We start from the raw sequence: 17,118 nt of genomic DNA, 5'->3' as shown, positions 1-17,118 counted from the left end.
CATGTTCAATGCTTGAACCACACATGAAACTCAGGTGAGTCACACATGAAACAAGGCTGAGGCATGCATGAGCCATGTGCCAGCCATGACTGAGTGTGTGGGTGCCACGTTTCAGCAATGTGGGAGCCACACCTGTGTGACATGTTCCACGTGTGACCACATGCCTGACACGCATGGATAATGTGCGATGAATGCCTGAGTCACGTGTGAGCAATGCCTGCGTAATGTGTCTGCCCCACATCAGTAAAGTGCCAGCCACAGCTGAATCACCTGTCACCCACATCCGAACCACATGTCAGCCAAGCTTGAGCCATGTATCATCTGAGACACACTAAGTGTCAGCCCCACAGAAATTACGTGTCACTGCAGCCTCAATGAAGCACCACACAACACTGGAACTCGTGTCTGACACCAAAATCCCATGCCTGAAACACATGGCAGCAACGCCTAAGTCCCGTGTCAGACATGCCTGAGCCACGTGTCTACCATCCCAGAGCCACACCCCAGCAATGTGTGAGCCTACCCTGAGACGTGTCTTAGCCATGTGTGACAAATTCCTGAATCATGTGTCAGCCACACTTGGCCCCAGTCTGAGGCTCGCCTGAGCTACAGGTGAGCCATGGCTGAGCCATGCCTGCACCACGTGTGAGCTATTCCTGAATCACGGGTGAAACACTCCTCAACCATATGTGACACGCACTTGAACCATTTGTGAGCCACACCTGGGTTACACATGAACCATTTGGGAGCCAACCTGAACCATGACTGAACTACGTGCCACACTTGAATCACACGGGAACCAGGAGTGAAGAACCCATCTTCAATGCCTGAACCACACGTGAGCCACAACAGAGCCACACGTGAAACATGACTGGGCCATGTGTCAGCCACATGCCAGGCACGTCTGTGTAGGTGGGAGCCAGAGGTCAGCAAAAAGTGAGTCACGTGTGTCCCACACACGGACAACACATCACCCATGCATGAAACACAGGTCTGCCATGAATGGATAAAGTCCTATGAATGCCTGTGTCACGTGTCAGTTGTGCCTGCATCATGTGTCAGCCACACCTGAAACACCTGGCACCCATGTGTAAACCATGCACTAGCCACCCCTGAGCCACATGAAGGCCATGCATGTACCAGGTACGAGCCACACCTGCGTGATGTGACAGGTACGCCTGTGTCACATGGCTGCCTCACCTGAGTCATGTGTAAGCCATGCCTGAAAAACGTGTGAGCCACGCCTGAGTCTCATCTCAGCCATGCCGAAGTCACATGCCAGCCATGACTGTACCATGTGCCAGATCCAATTTAACCACACGCCAGCCTCACTTGAAGCACGTGGCAGCCACGCTGGAGCCACTTGCCTGCCATGCCTGAACCATGTGCCAAAGATGCCACAAACAAGTGTGTTCCACGCCTAAGCAGCACCACAGCCATGCATGAGCCACACCACAGCCATGTGGGAGCCATGCGTGACAAACGGCTGAATCATGCATCGGCCAATGGGATCCAGTTCTGTTTTGTGCCTGCATCACATGTGAGCCCTGGCTGAGCTGCACCTGAACCATATGTGGCCCACGCCTAAATCATGTGTGAAAGTCTCCTGTAGCATTTGTGATGCACGCACGTCATGTGTGAGCCATGCCAGAATTACATCTGAACCGTGTGTGAGCCGCAACTGAACCATGCCTAAACCACATGTGAGGCACCCTTGAACCACATCTGAATGACATGGGAAGCACCCATGTTCAATTCTTCAACCACACCAGAACCTCAGTTGAGCCGCACATGAAACACAGCTGAGGCCTGCAAGAGCCACGAGCCAGCCATGACCCAGTATGTGGGGGCCAAGTTTCAGCAAGGTGAGAGCAACACATGTACAACGCATCCCATGTGTGACCACATGCCTGCCACGCATGGATAATGTGCAATGAATGCCTGAGTCACGTGTGAGCAATCCCTGCGTCATGTGTCAGCCCTGCATCAGTAAAGTGCCAGCCACAGCTGAATCACCTGTCACCCACATCTGAACCACATGTCAGCCACACCTGAGCCATGTGTCAACTGCGACACACCAAGTGTCAGCCACACAGCAAGCAAGTGTCACTGCGGCCTGAATGAAGTATCACATACCACTGGAAGCTGTGTGCAACACACCTGAATCCCATGCCTGAAACACATGACAGCAATGCCTAAATCGCCTCTCAGACATGCCTCAGCCACGTGCCAACCATGCCAGAGCCACGCCCAAGCCATGTGTGAGGCTCACCTGAGACATGTGTCAGCCATGTGTGACAAACTCCTGAATCATGTGGCAGCCACACCTGGCACCAGTCAGAGGCTCGCCTGAACTCCATGTGAGCCATGGCTGAGCCATGCCTGCACCACGTGTCAGCCATGCCTGAATCACGGCTCAAACAATCCTCAACAATAGGTAACACACACAAGAGCCATGTGTGAGCCACACCTGGGTTACACTGGAACCTTTTGTGAGCCACACCTGAACCATGACTGAACCACGAGAGACAAACTTGAACCACATGGGAAACACGTTTTAAGCACACATGATCAAGGTGTGAACCACACGTGAACCACAGGGCAGACACTAGTGAATCATGGCTGGGCCATGCGTGAGCCACGTGCCAGCCACATCTGAGTAGGTGGGAGCCATGTGTCAGCAGCGAATGAGTCACTTGTGTGCCACACATGACGACATGTAACCCATGCATGAAACACATGTCTGCCAGGCATGGATAATGTGCGATGAATGCCTGCGTCACATGTCAGCCATGCCTGTGTCATGTGTCAGCCACACCTGAAACACCTTACAACCCTGCGTGAACCACGCACCTCCCAGCCCTGAGTGAGGTGAAGGCCATGCATGAGCCAGGTGCGAGCCAAACCTGCGTGATGTGACAGGCACACCTGTGTCACATGGCTGCCTCACCTGAGTCATGTGTCAGCCATGCCTGAAAAACGTGTGAGCCACGCCTGAGTCTCAACTCAGCCATGCCGAAGTCACATGCCAGCCACGACTGAACCATGGGCCAGTCACCATTTCACCACATGCCAGCCTCACTTGAAGCTCGTGTCAGCCACACTGGAGCCACCTGCCTGCCAGGCCTGAACCACGTGCCAACCATGCCAAAATCAAGTGTGAGCCACACCTGAGCAGCACCACAGCCATGCATGAGCCACACCTCAGCTGTGTGGGAGCCATGCGTGACAATCACTGGAATCATGTGTCAGACATATGTCACCCAGTTCTGTGGCTTGCCTGCATCACGTGTGAGCCTTGGCTGAGCTGCAACTGAACCATGTGTGGGCCATACCTAATTCATGTGTGAAAGTCTCCTGCAGCATTTGTGACCCACACAAGTCACGTGTGAGCCATGCCTGAATTACATCTGAACCGTGTGTGAGCCACAACTGAACCGTGCCTGAAACACATGTGATGCAAACTTGAAACACATCTGGACCACATGGGAATCATCCGTGTTCAGTGCTTGAACCACACATGAAACTCAGGTGAACCACACATGGAACACAGCTGAGGCATGCATGAGCCACGTGCCAGGCGTGAATGAGTATGTGGGGCCCACATTTCAGCAACGTGGGAGCCACAGCTGTACAACGTGTCCCATGTGTGACCACATGCCTGCCACGCATGGATAATGTGTGATGAATGCCTGAGTCACGTGTGAGCCATGCCTGCATCATGCATCAGACCTGCATCAGAAAATTGCCAGCCACACCTGAGTCACCTGGCACCCACATATGAACCACATGTCAGGCACGCCTGAGCCACGGGTGAACTGCGACACACCAAGTGTCAGCCACAGAGCAAGCACATGTCACTTCTGGCTGAACGAAGCATCACATACCACTGGAACCCATGTGCGACTCACCTGAATCCCATGCCTGAAACACATGGCAGCAACACCTGAATCTCCTTTCAGACATGCCAGAAGCACATGGCACCCATGCCAGAGCCACGCCCCAGCCATGTGTGAGGCTCACCTGAGACATGTGTTAGCCATGTGTGAGAAACTCCTGAATCATGTGTCAGCCACATCTGGCCCTGGTCTGAGGCTCGCCTGAACTCCATGTGAGCCATGGCTGAGCCATGCCTGCACCACGTGTAAGCAACGCATGAAGCATGGTTCAAACACTGCTCAACAATAGGTGACACACATATGAGCCATGTGTGAGCCACACCTTGGTTACACCTGAACAATTTGGGAGCCACACCTGAATCATGACTCAACCACATGAGACACACTTGAACCACATGGGAAACACGTGTGAAGCACACATGTTCATGGTGTGAACCACAGGGGAGACACTCGTGAATCATGGCTGGGCCATGCGTGAGCCACGTGCCAGCCACATCTGAGTAGGTGGGAGCCATGTGTCAGCAGCGAGTGAGTCACGTGTGTGCCACACATCAACGACGTGTAACCCATGCATGAAACACATGTCTGCCAGGCATGGATAATGTGTGATGAATGCCTGAGTCATGTTTAAGCCATGCCTGTGTCATGTGTCAGCCACACCTGAAACACCTGGCACCCCTGCGTGAACCACCCACCAGCCAGCCCTGATCCACCTGAAGGCCGAGCATGAACCAGGTGTGAGCCACACCTGCGTGATGTGACAGGCATGCCTGAGTCACGTGTCTGCCTCACCTGAGTCATGTGTCAGCCATGCCTGAAAAACGTGTGTGCCATGCCTCAGTCTCATCTCAGCCATGCCAGGGAGACATGCCAGCCATGACTGAACCATGTGCCAGCCCCAATTTCACCACACACCTCCGCACTTTTAGCACATGTCAGCCACGCAGGAGCCACCTGCCTGCCGTGCCTGAACCACGTGCCAACCATGCCATAATCAAGTGTGAGCCAAGCCTGAGCAGCACCACAGCCATGCATGAGCCACACCTCAGCCGTGTGGGAGCCATGCATGACAAATGCCTGAATCTTGCATCAGCCACATGCTACCCAGTTCTGTGGCGTGCCTGCATCACATGTGAGCCTTGTCTGAGCTGCACCTGAACCATGTGTGGGCCATGCCTAAATCATGTGTGAAAGTCTCCTGCAGCATTTGTGACCCACACAAGTCACGTGTGAGCCATGCCTGAATTACATCTGAACCGTGTGTGAGCCACAACTGAACCATGCCTGAACCACATGTGAGGCACCCTTGAAGCACATGTGAACCACATGGGAACCACACATGTTCAATGCTTGAACCACACATGAACCTCAGGTGAGCCACACATGAAATACAGCTGAGGCATGCATGAGCCACGTTCCAGCCATGACTGAGTATGTGGGGCCCACGTGTCAGCATCGTGGGAGCCACACATGTAGGACATGTCCCAAATGTGACCACGTGTCTGCCACACATGGATAAAGTGCAATGAATGCCTGAGTTGCGTCTGGGTCATGCCTGGGTCATACATTAGCCCCACATCAGAAAGGTGCCAGCCACACCTGAATGACCTGTCACCCACTTCTGAACCACATGTCAGGCATGCCGGGGCCATATGTCAACTGCAACACAGCAAGTGTCAGCAACACCCCAAGCACATGTCACTGTGGCCTGAACAAAGCATCACAAACCACTGGAACCCGTGTCCGACACACCTGAATCCCATGCCTGAAATGCATGACAGCAATGCCTGAGTGTCGTGTCAGACATGCCTGAGCCACGTGCCAACAATGCCACAGCCACGCCCCAGCCATGCGTGAGCCTCACCTGAGATATGTGTTAGCCAATTGTGACAAACTCCTGAATCATGTGTCAGCCACACCTGGCCCGGTCCGAGGCTCGCCTGAAATCCATGTGAGCCATGGCTGAGCCATGCCTGCACCACGTGTGAGCCACACCTCAATCATGGCTGCCACACTCCTCCACCATCTTTGACATGCACAGGAGCCGTGTGAGTCACACCTTGGTTACACCTAAAGCATTTGGGCGACACGCCTGAACCATGACTGAAGCACATGAGGCACGTTTGAACCACATGTGAAACACGTGTCAAACACACACATTCAAGGTTTGAACCACACATGAACCACAAGTGAGACCCTCATGAACCATGGCTGGGCCATGCATGAGCCACATGCCAGCAACGTCTGTGTAGGTGGAATCCATTTGTTAGCAGTGAGTGAGTCACATGAGTGCCACACAGGAACGACATATAACCCATGCATGAAACACATTTCTGCCAGGCACGGATCATGTGTGATGAATGCCTAAGTCACCTGTCAGCCATGCCTGCATCATGTGTCAGCCACCCCTGAAACACCTGGCGCCCATGCGTAAACCACACACCAGAACCCCTGAGCCACATGAAGGACGTGCATGAAGCAGGTGTGAGCCACAGCTGAGTGATGTGACAGGAACACCTGTGTCACGAGGCTGCCTCACCTGAGTCATGTGTCAGCCATGCCTGAAAAACGTGTGAGCCACGCCTGAGTCTCATCTCAGCCATGCCGAAGTCACATGCCAGCCATGACTAAACTATGTGCCAGTCACAATTTCAACACACGCCAGCCTCACTTGAAGCACGTGTCAGCCATGCTGGATAAACATGCCGGCCATGCCTGAACCACATGCCAACCATGCCACAATCAAGTGTGAGCCACGCCTGAGCTACACCACAGCCATGCATGAGGCAAACCACAGCCGGGTGTGAGCCATGTGTGACAAACGCCGGAATCATGCATCAGCCACATGTGACCCAGTTCTGTTGCATGCCTGCATCATGTGTGAACCTTGGCTGAGCTGCACCTGAACCATGTGTGAGTCATGCCTAAATCATGTGTGAGAGTCTCCTGTAGCATTTGTGACCCCCACAAGTCATGTGTGGTTCAGGTGTAACCCAGGTGTGGCTTACACATGGCTCATGTGCGTGTCACATATGGTTGAGGAGTATTTCACCTGTGACTCAGGCGTGGATCACACGTCATGCAGGCATGTCTCAGCCATCACTCACCTGTAGTTCAGGCGAGCCTCAGATCATAGCCAGGTGTGGCTGACACATGATTCAGCAGTTTGTCACACATGGCAAACACATGTCTCAGGTGAGGTGCACACCATGCTGGGGCGTGGCTCTGGCATGGTTGCCACGTGGCTCAGCCATGTCTGACACGAGATTCCAGCGTTGCTGTCATGTGTTTAAGGCATGGGATTACGGTGTGTCACACACGGGTTCCAGTGTTATCTGATGCTCCGTTCAGGCCTCAGTGACACGTGATTGCTGTGTGGATGACACTTGGTGTGTCACAGTTGACACATGGCTCAGGCGTGGCTGACATGTTGTTTGGATGTGGGTGACAGGTGACTTAGGTGTGGCTGGCAATTTCCTGATGTGGGGCTGACGCATGACGCAGGCATGGCCCACACGTGACTCAGGCAGTCATCGCACATTATCCGTATGTGTCAGGCATGTGGTCACACATCTGACATGCTGTACAGGTGTGTCTCCCACGTTGCTGAAACGTGGCCCCCACATACTCACTCATCGCTAGCAGGTGGCTCCTTCATGCCTCAGCCGTGTTTCATGTGTGGCTCACCTGAGGTTCATGTTTGGTTCAAGCATTGAACATGTGTGCTTCCCATGGGCTTCAGATGTGGTTCAAGGGTGCCTCCCACGTGGATCCGGCACGGTTCAGTTGTGGCTCACACACGGTTCACATATAATTCAGGCATGGCTCACACATGACTTGTGTGTGTCACAAATGCTACAGGAGACTTTCACACATGATTTAGGCATGGCTCACACATGGTTCCGGTGCAGCTCAGCTGAGGCTCAAACGTGATGCAGGCATGAAAGAGAACTGGGTCGCATGTGGCTGAGGCACGATTCAGGCATTTGTCACGCATGGCGCCCACACGGCTGAGGTGTGGCTCATGCATGGCTGTGGTGCTGCTCAGGCGTGGCTCACAGTTGTTTGTGGCATGGTTGGCACGTGATTCAGTCATGGCAGGCAGGTGGCTCGAGCGTGGCTGCCACGTGCTTCAAGTGAGGCTGGCGTGTGGTTAAATTGGGACTGGCACATGGTACAGTCGTGGCTGGCATGTGACTTTGGGATGGCTGAGATGAGACTCAGGCGTGGCTCACACGTTTTTCAGGATTGACTGACTCATGACTCACGTGAGGCAGCCACATGACACAGGCGTGCCTGTCACATCACGCAGGTGTGGCTCACACCTCGTTCATGCACGGCCTTCATGTGGTTCAGGGGTGGCTGGTGCGTGGTTCCTGCATGGGTGTCAGGTGTTTCAGGTGTGGCTGACACATGACGCAGGCATGGCTGACATGCGACTCAGGCATTCATCGCACATTATCCATGCCTGGAAGACATGTTTTTCATGCATGTGTTATGAGTCGATCATGTGTGGGCTACACATTACTTGCTTTTTTCTGACCCATGGCTCCCACCTACTCAGACATGCCTGGCACGTGGCTGACACATGGCCTAGTCATGTTTCACGTGTGGCTCCCATGTGGCTCACTTTTGGTTCAGGCATTGAACATGGGTGCTTCAATCATGGTTCCCATGTGGTTCAAGTGTGACACATGTGGTTCAGTCATGGTTCAGGTGTGGCTCCCTAGTGGTTCAGGTGTAACCCAGGTGTGGCTCACACATGGCTCATGTGTGTGTCACATATGGTTGAGGAGTGATTCCCACGTGATTCAGGCGTGGCTCACACGTGGTGCAGGCATGGCTCAGCTATGGCTCACATGTAGTTCAGGCGAGCCTCAGACCGGGGCCATGTGTGGTTGACACGTGATTCAGGAGTTTTTCACACATGGCTAACACACGTCTCAGGGAAGGCTCACGCATGGCTGGGGCATGGCTCTGGCATGGTGGGCACGTGCTCAGGCATTGCTCACATGTGTTTCAGGCATGGGTTTCAGGTGTGTCGGACACGGGTTCCAGTGCTGTGTGGTGATTTGTTGAGGCCGCAGTGACACGTGATTGCTATGGGGCTGACACTCGGTGTGTTGCAGTTGACACATGGCTCAGGCGTGGCTGACATGTGGTTCACATATGGGTGACAGGTGATTCAGCTGTGGCTGGCACGTTACTGATGTGGCGTGACACATGGTGCAGGCATTGCTCACCCATGACTCAGGCATTCATCCCACAGTATCCATGCGTGGCAGGCATGTGGTCACACGTGGGACATGTCATACAGGTGTGGCTCCCACGTTGCTGAAACGTGGGCCCACATAGTCATGGCAGGCACGTGGCACATGCATGCCTCACATGCCAGTCACAACTGAACAATGTGCCAGTCCCAATTTCAACACACGCCAGCCTCACTTTAAGCATGTGTCAGCCACAGTGGCACAACTTGCCTGCCACGGTGATCCACGTGCCACCCATGCCACAAATACATGTGAGCCAGGCATGACCAACACCACTGACAGGCATGAGCCACACCTGAACCATGTGTGAGCCATGAGTGACCAAAGCCTGTATAATGTGTCAGCCACATGGGAGCCAGTACTGTGGCAAACCTGTATCATGTGTGAGCCATGGCTGAGCCATGCCTTAACCACCGGTGAAAGTGTCCTCTACGATATGTGACCCACACGAGTCTTGTGTGATCAACGCCTGAATTACACCTGAACGATGTTTGAGCCATGCATGAACCACATGTGAGACACCCTTGAAGCACATTTGAACCACCTGGGAAACACACATGATCGATGCTTGAACTGCACATGAACCACAGGGGAGCCACACATGAAACACAGCTGAGCCATGCGTGAGCCACATGCCAGCCATGACCGAGTATGCAGGAGCCATGTTTCAGCAACCTGTGAGTCACGTGGCAGCCACCCATGTACTGTATGTGACACACGCATTACCACATTTTTGCCACACATGGATCCTGTGCAATGCATGTCTGAGTCACGTGTCAGCCAAGCCTGAACCACCTTCCACTCATGCATGAACCCTGCACCTGCCACCCCTGAACTACACGAAGGCCATGCATGAAGCATGTGTGAACCACACCAGACTGGCGTGTCATGCATGCCTGTGTCACGTGGCAGCCTCATGTGAGTCATGTGTCAGCCATGCCTGAATAACGTGTGAGCCACGCCTGAGTCACATGTCAGCAGTGCCGAAGTCACGTGCCAGCCACGCTTGAACCAAGTTCCAGTCAAACTTGAACCACAGATCAGCCTCACTTGAATCACGTGTCAGCCACACTGGCTCAACTTGCCTGCCCTGAATGAACCAAGTGCAAACCATGCCACAAACACAGGTGAACCACGCCTGAGAAACACCTCAGCCATGCATGAGCCACGCCTGAGCCTCGTGTGAGCCAAGCATGACAAAAGCTAGAATCACGTGTCAGCGACTTGGGAGGCAGTACTGTGGCACACCTTCATCATGTGTGAGCCATGGCTGAGCTATGCCTTAAGCACCGGTGAAAGGGTCCTCTACAATATGTGACCCACACGAGTCTTGTGTAAGCAATGCCTGAATTACACCCGAACCATGTGTGAGCCATGCATGAACCACATGTGAGACACCCTTGAAGCACATCTGAACCACCTATGAAACACACATGATCGATGCTTGAACCGCACATGAAACACAGTGGAGCCACACATGAAACACAGCTGAGCCAGGCGTGTGCCACGTGCCAGCCATGACTGAGTATGCAGGAGCCACGTTTCAGCAAACTGTGAGTCACATGGGAGGCACACCTGTATGGCGTGTCACACACGCGTCACCACATTTCTGCCACACATGGATCCTGTGTGATGCATGTCTGAGTCACGTGTCAGCCATGACTGAGACATGTGTGCTCCACCCCAGGGTCATGTTTCACACATGCCTGAGTCACATGTCAGCCACTCCTGAACCACCTGCCACCCATGCGTGAACCCTGTACCAGCCACCCCTGAACCACACGAAGTCCATGCATCAACCATGTGTGAACCACACCTACGTGATATGTCAGGCACACCAGTGTCATGTTTCCACTTCACCTGAGTCATGTGTCAGACATGCCTGAACAACGTGTGAACCACGCCTGTGTCAAGGCTCAGCCACACCAAGTCATGTGCCAGCCAGGCCTGAACCAAGTGCGAGTCACACTTGAAGCACAGATAAACCCCACTTGAAGCAAATGTCAGCCACACTGGCACAACTTGCCTGCCATGCCTGAATCACTTGCCACCCATGCCACAAACACATGTGAGCCACGCCTGACCAACACCACAGACATGCATGAGCCACACCTGAACCATGTGTGAGCCATGCATGAGCAAGCCTGTATCATGTGTCAGCCACCTGGGAGCCAATTCTGTGGCACACCTGCGTCACGTGTGAGCCATGGCTGAGCTATGCCTGAACCAAGTGTGAGAGTGTCGTCAACCATAGGTGACCCAGACGAGTCGTGTGAGATCCACGCCTGAATTACACCTGAACCATGTATGAGCCATGCGGGAACCACATGGGAGACACCCTTGAACCACATCTGAAGAACCTGTGAAATACACACGTTCCATGCTTGAACCACGCATGAACCACAGGGGAGCCACCCATGAGACACAGCTGAGCCATGCATGAGCCACGTGGCAGCCATGACTGAGTATGTGGGAGCCACGTTTCAGCAACCTGTAGTCACGTGGGAGCCACCCATGTACGGCATGTGACTCCTGCGTGATCTCATTTCCGTCACCCATGGATACTGGGCGATGAATGCCTGAGTCACGTGTCAGCCATGCCTGACACATGTGTCAGCCACAAAGGAGTCCTGTTTCACACATCCCGGAGTCACATTTCAGCCATGCCTGGACCACGTGCCACCCATGCATGAAATATGCACCAGCCACCCCTGAACCACACGAAGGCCATGCATCAACCATGTGTTCACCCCACCTGCGTGACTTTTCAGGCATGCCTGTGTCACGTTTCCACCTCACCTGAGTCATGTGTCAGCCATGCCTGAACAATGTGTGAACCATGCCTGTGTCAAGGCTCAGCCACGCCAAGTCACGTGCCAGGCCAGCCTGAACCAAGTGCCAGTCACACTTGAACCACAGGTCAGCCTCACTTGAAGCATGTGTCAGCCACCTTGGCACAACTTGCCTGCCATGCCTGAACCATGTGCCACCCATGCCACAAACAAATGTGAGCCACACCTGAGCAACACCACAGACATGCATGAGCCACAGCTGAACCATGTGTGAGCCAGGTGATCAAAGCCTGTATCATGAGTCAGCAACATGGAAGCCAGTTCTGTGGCACCCCTGTGACAGGTGTGAGCCATGGCTGAGGTATGCCGGAATGTGGATGGTGTGAACATGCAGAGGATGCAGTGATCCTGCAGTGATTGCACAGCACCTGTGGTTTGTCATCAACTGGAAGCAGTGTTGCTGCAGTGGTCGCAGTGCCACCTTCTGTGTCACTGAAGGTGAATGCAGTGCCCACGAGTTGGATACAGTGAGCCGACAGTGATTGCAGTATGCCTTCAGTGCCACTTCAGCTGGATGCAGTGTAATGCAGTGGTTGCAATGCCCCCTGCATTGTCCTGGAATGTGGATGCAGTGCTCATGTAGTGGATGCAGTGTCCCAAAATGTGGAGGCATTGTGGTGTGTTGTAGTATGCAGTGTCAATGAAGGTGAATGCAGGGATCCTGCAGTGATTGCAGTACACCTGCAGTGCCACTTCAGCTGTATGCAGTGTTGCTGCAGTGGATGCAGTGCCCCCTGCATTGTCCGGGAATGTGGATGCAGTAGTCATGCAGAGGATGCAGTGTCCCACATGGTGCATGCAGTATGTTGTGATGGAGAATGCAGGGCCCATGAAGGTGGATAAAGAGATCCCGCACTGGTTGAAGTGCACGCTGATGTGTCCGTGAATGTGGATGCTGTGAACATGCAGTGGATGCAGTGTTCTTGCAGTGATTGCAGTGCACCTGCAGTGGCACTTCAGCTGGATGCAGTGTTGCTGCAGTCGATGCAGTGCCCCCGACATTGTCCGGGAATGTGGATGCACTAGTCATGCAGAGGATGCAGTGTCTCACAAGGTGGATGTGGTGAACCTGCATTGGCTGCAGTACCCCATACAGTTTCCCTTAATGTGGATGCAGTGTCAATGCATTGCATGCAGTGTCCCACAAGGTGGATGTGGTATGCTGTGACGGAGGATGCAGTGCCAACGAAGGTGGAAGCAGAGAGCCTGAATTGATTGCATTGAGCTTGCAGTGAAACTTCAGCTGTATGCAGTGTTGCTGCAGTGGTTGCAGAGCCAACTGCAGTGTCCCTGAACGTGGGCGCAGTCCCCATGCAGTGGATGCAGTGTCCAAAAACGTGCATGCAGTATGTTTTGATGGAGGATGCAGTGCCCATGAATGTGGATGCAGTGATCCTGCAGTAGTTGCAGTGACTCCTGCAGTTTACCTGAATGTGGATGCAGTGCTCATGCAGTGGATGCAGTGTCCCACAATGTGGAGGCATTGTGGTGTGTTGTAGTATTCAGTGCCGATGAAGGTGAATGCAGTGATCCTGCAGTGATGGCTGTGGGCCTGCAGTGCCACGTCATCTGGATGCATTGTTGCTGCAGTGGTTGCAGTGCCCCCTGCATTGTCCAGGAATGTGGATGCAGTGCCCAGGCAGTGGACGCAGTGTCCCAGAAGTTGGATGCAGTATGTTATGATGGATGATGCAGTTCTCATGAAGGTGGATGAAGTGTCCCTGCAGTGCTTGCAGTGCCCCCCACATTGTCCGGGAATGTGGATGCAGTAGTCATGCAGTGGACGCAGTGTCCCACAAGGTGGATGCAGTACGTTGTGATGGAGGATGCAGGGCCCATGAAGGAGGATGAAGTGATGCTTCAGTGGTTGCAGTGCACCCACTGTTCCCTGAATGTGGATGCTGTGCCCTTGCAGTAGTCGCACTGTACCACAAGGTGGAAGTCGTATGTTGTGATGGAAGATGCAGTGCCCACGAAGGTGGATGCAGTGAGCCTGTGCTGAATGCAGTTCGCCTGCAGTGCGACTTCAGCTTTATGCAGTGTCCCGGCAGTGGTTGCAGTGCTGACTGCATTGCCCGAGAAAGTGGCTGCAGTGCCCAGGCCTTGGATGCAGTGTCCCACAAGGTGGATGCAGTATGTTGTGACGGAGGATGCAGTGCACATGAGGGTGGATGCAGTGATCTTGCAGTGATTGCAGTATGCCTTCAGTGACACTTGTGGTGGATGCAGTGTCCCTTCCGTGGTTGCAATGCCCCCTGCATTGTCCTGGAATGTGGATGCAGTGCTCATGCTGTGGATGCAGTGTCCCACAATGTGGAGGCATTGTGGTGTGTTGTAGTATGCAGTGTCATTGAAGTTGAATGCAGTGATCCTGCAGTGATGGCAGTGCGCCTGCAGTGCCACTTCAGATGGATGCAGGGTTGCTGCAGTGGTTGCAGTGCCGCCTTCTGTGTCCCTGAAGGTGCATGCAGTGCCCATGCATTGGAGGCAGTGTACCTAAAGGTTTATGCAGTATGTTGTAATGGAAGATGCAGTGTGCATGATGGCAGATGCAGTGTCCCTGCAGTGGTTGCAGGGCCCCTGGCATTGTGCTAGAATGTGGATGCTGGTGTCATGCAGTGGATGCAATGTCTCACTAGGCGAATGCAATATGTTTGACGGAGGATATAGTGCCCATGAAGGTGGATGCGGTGAACCTGCAGTGGTTGCAGTGCCCCCTACAATTTCCCGGAATGTGGATGCAGTGCCCATGCAGGGCATGCAGTGTCCCACAAGGGGGATGCGGTATGCTGTGACGGAGGTTGCAGTGCCCATGAAGTTGGATGCAGTGAGCCTGAAGTGATTGCCATGCACTGGCAGTTCCATTTCAGCTGGACGCAGTGTTGCTGCAGTGGTTGGGATGCCCCCTACATTGAATTGGAATGTGGATGCAGTGCTCATGCAGTGGATGCAGTGTCCCACAATGTGGAGGCATTCTGGTGTGTTATAGTATGTAGTGCCGATGAAGGTGAATGCAGTGGTACGGCAGTGATGGCAGTGTACCTGCAGTGCCACTTCAGCTGGAAGTAGTGTTGCTTCGGTGGTTGCAGTCCTCCCTGCCTTGTCCTTGAATGTGTATGCAGTGCCCAGGTAATGCATGCAGTGACCCACAAGGTGGATTCAGTATGGTATGACGGATGATGCACTTCTCAGGAAGGTGGATGAAGTGAGCCTGTGCTGAATGCAGTGCACCTGCAGTGCGACTTCAGCTGTATGCAGTGTCCCTGCAGTGGTTGCAGGGCCCACTGCATTGTCCGAGAACATGGATGCACTGCCCAGGCATTGGATGCAGTGTACCACAAGCTCTATGCAGTATGATGTGATGGAGGATGAAGGGCCCTTGAAGGTGGATCCAGTGATGCTGCAGTGGTTTCTGTGCCCCCTACAGGTCCAAGAATGTGGATGGAGTGTCCCTGCAGTGCTTGCAGAACCCCCTGCATTTTCCCGGAATTTGGATCCAGTAGTCATGCAGTGGATGCAGTGTCCCACAAGGTGAATGCAGTATGTTGTGATGGAGGATGCAGTGCCCACGAAGGTGGATGCAGTGAGACTGCAGTGATGGCAGTGCACCTGCATTTCCTGATCAGCTGGAAGCAGTGTTGCTGCAGTGGTTGCAGTGCCCTCTGCATTGTCCTGTAATTTGGATGCAGTGCTCATGCAATGGATGCAGTGTCCCACAATGTGGAGGCATTGTATTGTGTTGTAGTATGCAGTGCCAATAAAGGTGAATGCAGTGATCCTGCAGTGGTGGCAGTGTGCCTGCACTGCCACTTCAGCTGGATGCAGTGTTGCTGCAGTGGTTGCAGTGCCCCCTGCATTGTCCGGGAATGTGGATGCAGTGCCCCGGCAATGGATGCAGTATCCCAAAATGTGTATGCAGTATGTTGTGACGGATGATGCAGTTCTCATGAAGATGGATGCAATGTACCATCACGGCTTGCAATGCCACCCGCATTGTCTGGAAATGTGGATGTCGTAGTCATGCAGTGGATGCAGTGTCCCACAAGGAGGATGCAGTCTGTTGTGATGGAGGATGCAGGGCCCATGAAGGTGGATGCAGTGATGCTGCAGTGGTTGCAGTGTCCCCTACAGTTGGCTGAATGTGAACGCAGTGCCCATGCAGTAGTTGCAGTGTCCAACAAGGTGGATGTCATATGTTGTGATGGAAGATGCAGTGCCCAGGACAGTGGATGCAGTGAGCCTGAGCTGAATGCAGTGCACCTGCAGTGCGACTTCAGCTGTATGCAGTGTCCCTGCCATGGTTGCAGTGCCCTCTGCATTGTCCGAGAACGTGGATGCATTGCCCAGGCATTGGATGCATTTTCCAACAATGTGCATGCAGTATGTTGTGACAGATGATGCAGTGCACATGAAGGTGGATGCAGTAATCTGGCAGTGGTTGCAGTGAACCCTGCTGTGTTCCTGAATGTGGATGCTGTGAACATGCAGTGGAGGCAGTGATCCAGCAGTGATTGCAGTGCACGTGCATTTCCACATCAGCTGGAAGCAGTGTCCGTGCAGGGGTTGCAGTGCCACCATCTGTGTCTCTGAAGGTGAATGTAGTGCCCATGCAGTGGAGGCAGTGTCACTGCTGTTGTTTCAGTGCCCCCGGTATTGTTCTGGAATATGGATGCAGGTGTCATTCAGTGGATGCAGTGTCTCACAAGGCAGATGCAGCATGTAGTGACGGAGGATGCAGTGCCCATAAAGGTGGATGCAGTGATCCTGCAGTGGTTGCAGTGCCCCCTGAAGTTTACCTGCTTGTGGATGCAGTGCTCATGCAGTGGATGCAGTGTCCCTCAAGCTGGATGCCTTATGTTGTGATGGAGGATTCAGTGATCATGAAGGATGATGCAGTGATCCTGCAGTCATTGCAGTGCACCTGCAGTGCCACTGCAGCTGGCTGCAGTGTCCCTGCAGTGGTTGCAGTGCCCCGTTCTGTGTCCCTGAATGTGCATGCAGTTGACCATGCAGTGGATGCAGTGTCCCACAATGTTGAGACATTGTGGTGTGTTGTAGTATGCAGTGCCAATGAAGGTGAATGCAGTGATCCTCCAG

This window comes from Equus caballus, chromosome 25 (assembly GCF_041296265.1).
Source record: "Equus caballus isolate H_3958 breed thoroughbred chromosome 25, TB-T2T, whole genome shotgun sequence".
Classification (NCBI taxonomy): Eukaryota; Metazoa; Chordata; class Mammalia; order Perissodactyla; family Equidae; genus Equus; species Equus caballus.
The sequence above is the reverse complement of the archived record's forward strand: the minus strand, read 5'-3'. Positions refer to the sequence as shown.